Source organism: Cibotium barometz, chromosome 2 (assembly GCF_041138505.1).
Source record: "Cibotium barometz isolate CiBa-2024 chromosome 2, ASM4113850v1, whole genome shotgun sequence".
Lineage (NCBI taxonomy): Eukaryota > Viridiplantae > Streptophyta > Polypodiopsida > Cyatheales > Cibotiaceae > Cibotium > Cibotium barometz.
In genome coordinates, this window is record NC_141047.1 from 58,317,867 (window position 1) to 58,324,501 (window position 6,635).

Here is a 6,635-nt window from a genome sequence, read left to right on the forward strand (position 1 = left end):
GGAGTACTTTTATTTTTCCTTGGCCTTTGAGTGTTGCGTTGAGGAAGAGGCTTTGATGATCGAGGCACCCAAATTGGATTGGTGCCTTCGTAGTAGCCTTGGGCTACAAGTAGTTTCTTCTCCACCCACCTTTTGATGCCATTAAGATACCTTGATTTGTGTTGTCTTGGTGGATTTTTTCTTTTTGGTGGAAGTGGAAGATTTTAGGCCCTCCTTCACTGAGGCTACAGGTTTGAGACTCATGGGCATTGTTGACGATGAGGTTCGAGTCTCTTGCAGAGTGGCGCTTATTGATGTGGAGGCTTTTGAGCATGCAGCCCCCTGTTTTGGTGAGGTTGGTTGATGAAGAGGCGTTTTCTCCAAGGCTTTTTCCTTGAGTTCCTTGTTAGATGGTTGCACTTGGGGCACTTCTTCAGGAATAGAAGTGGATTGCGAGGTTATGGCATTGGACTTTGTTGGTGAGGATAGAGTTGAAGGAGTAGCTGCTTTATCAGAGTTGGTTGCTAAGGCAGATGGTAGGTCATTGTGTAGAGGGGCTTCCGCGGAAGAGACTTGTAACTTTTTGCGTTCAGCATCATAGAAATCCATTAGGGTTGGATCCTTTTCCGTGCAATATGGTATTGTCAACTCCGTGTCTTTGACCGTCGTGATGACCCTATCGCTAGCAAAGCACAGTGGTGCTTGGGGAGCAATAATCCATTTATGCCCCAAGATCAAATTTGCTTCCAACACATAATCACAAAAAACTTGCAAGGGGGTTAGTTTCAATATACATTATATGTTCAAAGTACCCCAGACATGGCATGTTCAAGTCTTATGTAAATGGAATTCTTTCAAGATAAGCTGTGAGTGTTGGTTGACCTAACAAATCCCATAACTCACGGAGGGTCATGAGATTCCACTCTTGTGTTAGATAAAGCTGTGCTTGAATTGTGGTGATTTTATTGGAAAGTTCGAATCCAACCATAATTCTTGGGATATTCTCAAGAAGATATGTTGGAAGTTCTAACTCTTCCAAGGTCTCGTCCTCCATAAGAGCAATTGTACAATGCCTACATGAGTGTTTAAGGTGAGTGTTTGCATGGATTCATCAAGTGAATACAACAAGTCATGTATCCAAGTTCCACCAACGATGACATATACTCAAAGGGATCTGTGGTAACATGGAATCTAAATTCCACATCTCCATCAATTGTTTGAGTAGCATAGCTAAAGTAACCTAAAACTTCAATGTTTTGTCCATTGGCTCCTCTTGCAAGACCATTGTCTCTGCAGGGATGAGTTTAGGTTTTCCCAATGACACCTAAGTGTCTATTGTCATGATGTTTTATGACTAGCTCGAGGGCTAATCAATGCGTGTTTGCGCTTAACATCATTGCCGGCAGGGAAATCTAACCATAGCATAATAGAATCTTCAAGAGGAACCATGGATGTTTTAGTTTGTGTTTTAGCTTCAGATCCGGTTTCGGTTTCATATTCCCATTCATTCTCATCCTCTTTTTGCCTCTTAGCTTTTTTAAGAGTCCTTAATGTGTACAATGGTATACTCGGTCCTCTGACAATTCTAATTGAGGTCTATTTGAAAACTTGTGGATTCTCACAGTCCTGTCCTATGCAATTCTTTGTCTTGGTATACCTCATGTTTAGCCTTTAAAGGTGCAAGTGTTGATGTTATGTTGGCTTCACGATAAGAGAAGAGCACTCCTCTAAATGAAGTTTTGAGATACTTCTTTAATTTTGTAAGGGATTCATTGAATTCCTCACGTGCTTTTTTAACCGCATAATTCGTGCAATCTGCCTCTAATAACTCGTACATCTTCCTCTTGTGAAAGGGAAAGTGATACTCCTTAGGTTCTTGTATTTTGGTTGCTTTTTTAGGATTGGCATTATGAGATTTAATCACAACTGGTGATCCTATAAGACACTCAACAATGCTAAGTATGCTCTCTTGAGCTTGCTTTTTGCGTTCCGCATATGTCATATGATTATGATTTTCAATTTGGGGTGGTTGGGTGCGTTCTAGTTTTGATTGGTTTATTATGTGCACTGAGTGATGAATCAGAACTTGTTTCATCCTCACTAAGTGACGTACTGAAACTTGTTTCACTTCTGACTTTCTTTGGATCGTCTGGTTTTCATTATGTTTGCCCATGTGACGAGATCGAATTCGGGTTTTTGTATCCTGTGTCGCACATGTGGGTGTTGTGGTTTGAGTGGTGGCCTTTGAGGCGGATGCTTTTGCATCATGTGTAGCTTTTGGCTCTTTTGGGTTTATGTTTTCCATAGGTTCCTTTTCCATGTCCTCTCTTTCAACCTTGGTTTCAATAGTTTGGTGTCCCTTGTTTTTCTTGGGTTTAGAAAGTTTTGTTTTCTCTTTTGGTTTCTACTTTAAGGCATGTTTTTCTACCCATTTTGAAGTGTTATCTTTTATGTTCTTTTTGACAGTTTCTCGTGCATTGGCTTGCACAATCACATAAGCACATTCAAGGGTACCGTGGATAATTGCTCGTTTTGTACACTTAATATGTTTAGAGTTGTGTTCTGTGAAACAAGTTGCCTTAGGCAATCTTGGAACATGTGGTCGATGCCACAACGTTCACACAAGGGTTGCAAAGTGTCAGTGATTATGGGCATGAAAGTATTCCAAAATGTGCAATATGCCACCTTGTGCAGTCCAAGACAATAGAAACACTGAAGTGTTTGCTTAACTGCTTCTTCAGCAATTTCTACCCTTTGGACTGTTTTGGTTTGGTGCATGGGAAATGGAGGTTTTCAGTCAATTATGGATGAATTGGGACACTAGGTAGTATCATGACCAAAGGTTTTGCAATATATGCAGTACAGAAAAACAAGTGCCTTGTACGCACAATGGGGATTGGGATGGTCGTATAGTGATTGCACTTAACACAAGGCATTTTGCTCATCACTTGGAGAGGCATTAAGGATGTTTGGTTTTGAAGGATCTCATCCTCTTTTAGAGATGTTGATTGAAATATTTTAAGAAAGGTTGCATAGAATTCAGCGAATGACATTTTCGAGATCGATCGTTCTTTAGCCATTGCTTCACTTGGTTTAGATGAATATCTCGTATCATGATCATCTTCCATCATGTTATCTGAACATATTGCTTCTTTATGACACTGATCAAATGTTTTTGGATTGGATATAATGATCAAGTTGTGTAAGCTATTTTTCTTTAAGCCCATCATGAAACATCTCTTCAATTGAGACTCCATTAATTTTTTCCATGACTCACATCGTGAGTCTAAGAGTTTTATATGAAGGATAAAGTCTCTAATGGTTTCATTTGGTTTACGCTCAATTAAATATACTTCACTTGCAGCACTCCACCAATCACCTTGTCTTGAAAAGCCATGGATAAAGGTTGACTTCAAGGTTCTGAAGTTTGTCTTGATCACCGGCATCAATATGATGAACCATCGACTAGCCTTTCCCACTAACAATGCATGTACCTTGGTGGGGTAGTTTGGATTTCCAAAGGCTTCACATCTATGTTCAAACATTTGAATGAATTGAACAGGATCAGTTGTTCCATCATATTTACCCATAATTTTGAAAATCTATATGATTGTATTTTTGTATGAGTCACTGAGGCCGTATGTGAGTGCCCTTGTTGGTAGGGACTCACTTAGTCCTTGGGCAACCCCCCTTCCTAGACTAGTCAATATGTCCAACGTGTGGGCGTCCAGGGATTGGTACCCATAGGATTTGTGGTGGAAATATTAGGTAAAGGACCGAAGCCCGGTGGGATTGAAGTGACAAGAGGTGCAAAACCCTTGTTTTTGGAATGGTAAATAGTATTGGGAGGTGCATTTGCGGCATGGATCTCAATGGCTCGAAGATGTTAGTCATTAGGTTCAGTGAGAGTGTCAGCCCACGTAATCTCTCTATCGTTGCCATATCTGATGGTGTCAATTGCTCCTTAATGAGCAAGCACACGTGTTTTACTTTTTTTTTTACTTTTTAGATTTTTTTACGGCCCATTACAGCCTTAGGAAGCCTGGCGTACTCTTCGTTGGGTCAAACGAGTATCCATTTGCCTTAATTAGCTTAAACGCTATACGCACATGAATGACCTCTTAGAGATATTTTTTTGAAAAAGGTGCATGCTCATACTCTTCCCAGATGGAAGAGAAGGTCCTAAAACCTATTTTCCATCATTATCTCAAGACAGAAAAAAAAATTTGAGAATTTTTTTCATGTTTCGCATCCCGTTTCTAAAGGTGTTCCTGTTTCCCAAATGAAAGAAGAGGTCATAAAACCTATTTTCCATCATTGTCTCAAGACCCAAAAAAAAAAAATTCTAAGAATTTGTTCCGTAGCCCGTTTTTAAAGATTTTTCAAAATTAATTTGAAAAAACTCTATGTGAAGGAGTTATAGTATTTTTTGAGTACTACAACTTTCTCTCTGAGTCTTTCATGATTTTGTCGTTTAGACCCTCAAAAGTAGCCTGAATATGGTTCGCAATTGTTTTTGCGTTGTTTTGGATGGTTTTTAGTGCTTTTAAGACCGTTTTCCACCTTGATTTTCTGGTCGAATTTGAGGCTGTTGGTCGGAAGCCAAAACGATCGATTTTGACCTCGGACAGTCAAAACCAAATTCAAAGAGCTAGATGTCGGCTTTCTAATGAGCACTAGAGAACCTTCATCGGATTCACGGTTTAGGATATACAAGCCTCAAAACATGGTTGTTTTCCTGTCTTTTTTTGTTTGTTTTGCCAACGAACCCCTTTCACGACGTGAACTAGCAAGGTGTAGTTCACGACGTAAAACATACTTTATAGATTTTATCCCAAAAAAAATTAAAACACGAGGACTGTTTCACGACATGAAACAATAGGGGTTCACGACGTGAAATGCTTAAAACGTGAAGCGATTTTTACGGTTAGAATGTGAACCGATTTTTGATTATTTTTTTGGCACGGGGACTATCACATCATGAAATAATAGGGGTTCACGGCGTGAAACGCTTAGGACGTGAACCGATTTTTTATTTTTTGCTTCTTCTTTTTTTACCGCGTGAGGCCTTAACTCATGAGATCCTTAAGGCGTGAGACCCTTAAGGCATGAGCTGATTATTATTTTTTGAGTCTAGAGAGAAATTCAAATTTACTTGTTTGGGAGAAATAATTTTTGAATTTTAAATTAAGGAAATATTGACATTTTTTCAAAAAGGTAAGTGGAAATAAAAAAGTCAACTTTTTTATGACATCCCCTTACACCCTTCAAATGACTCCCAAAATGGACAATTTGCTAACTCATGGACATCTACTCATTCAGCCTTAATGAGTTATATTAAAAAATGATTAAAATTTAATTAAAGATTAATCTTTTTACTAATCTTTTTCTCTTTTATACTAATCAAAGACTCTAATTAACTCTTAAACACTAATTAATTCACACAATTGAGCACATCATTGGATAAAGCAAGGAATTGCTAATTTCTAAACACTAATTAATTCACACAATTGAGCACATCATTGGATAAAGCAAGGGATTGCTAAGCTATGTGCATCAACTAATGAGTAAATTAATCTAAAATAGGAAATAAATTAAGCTCTTAATTTTGGTCTCCTCTTAAAGTAAAATTAAGCAAAAGAGAGTCAAATTTCTCCAATTGATGAAGATATTAATGTAATTAGGTGTTTTGATGCATCTAGATGTTCTCAAAACACTAATTTCGACTACTTACATGACCAAATTAGACCCTAAAAAATACATTTTCTAAATTTTTTACCTCTTAAATAAGATTAATCACCCTTAATGATAAAAACCAAACCATTAAGAGAGATTAGTCAATTCGAAAGATTTTTTAATGATTTTAAGAAGATTTTTCAATGATTATGCTACTCATAATGCTTATTAATACTCTAATGCATACAATTCCAACAAAAACACACAATTTAAGCTAAAATTAATGATTCTAGTTCTATGTTCAACTCTAAAAAGAGCTAACATTCACTAAAATTTACATTCTATTGCATTGTTTGATGTAATGGACGCAAACTAAGCCTAATACACTCTATGTGCAAGCCCTAGGAACATTAAAAACCACATTAACAACCAAAAAAATAATAATTTAAGCTAAAATTAAGCAAAAAAAGGATTTCTGCCTCCTTCTCTACATTGGTGTCATTCATTTATGATGTCGTACATTCTAGGCAACCTCGTACACTATCACTATACACAACTTTCGGCATCACATTTTAGTATCCACAAGGCTAAAGTCTTAGCCGCCCTTTGCACAATGAACTCGAGCAGCTTCACTCTTGCCACCCTTGACATGCAAGTACCCACCACCCCTTCGCTGGTATCGCTCCGCCCCCAAAACTTACCGCTTAGTGTCGAAGCCCTATTTTCTACAACAATCTCGCTCAACAAAAGAAGATTCCTTGGGCTGGTGAGAGAATTTGGTGAACTTAAGGAGAATCAAAGAGAATAACAGGCATCATTAACACATGATTAGTAAGGTAGAGAGATTAGGGTTAATGATACACTAGTCAAAGGATATTGTAGCGACAAAACAATAGATTAGTCCCACACAAATATTCATTAAAATGAACCAATGAAGATACACCTAGTGGTAAGGTGTTGAAGTCCCATGTACCACATGT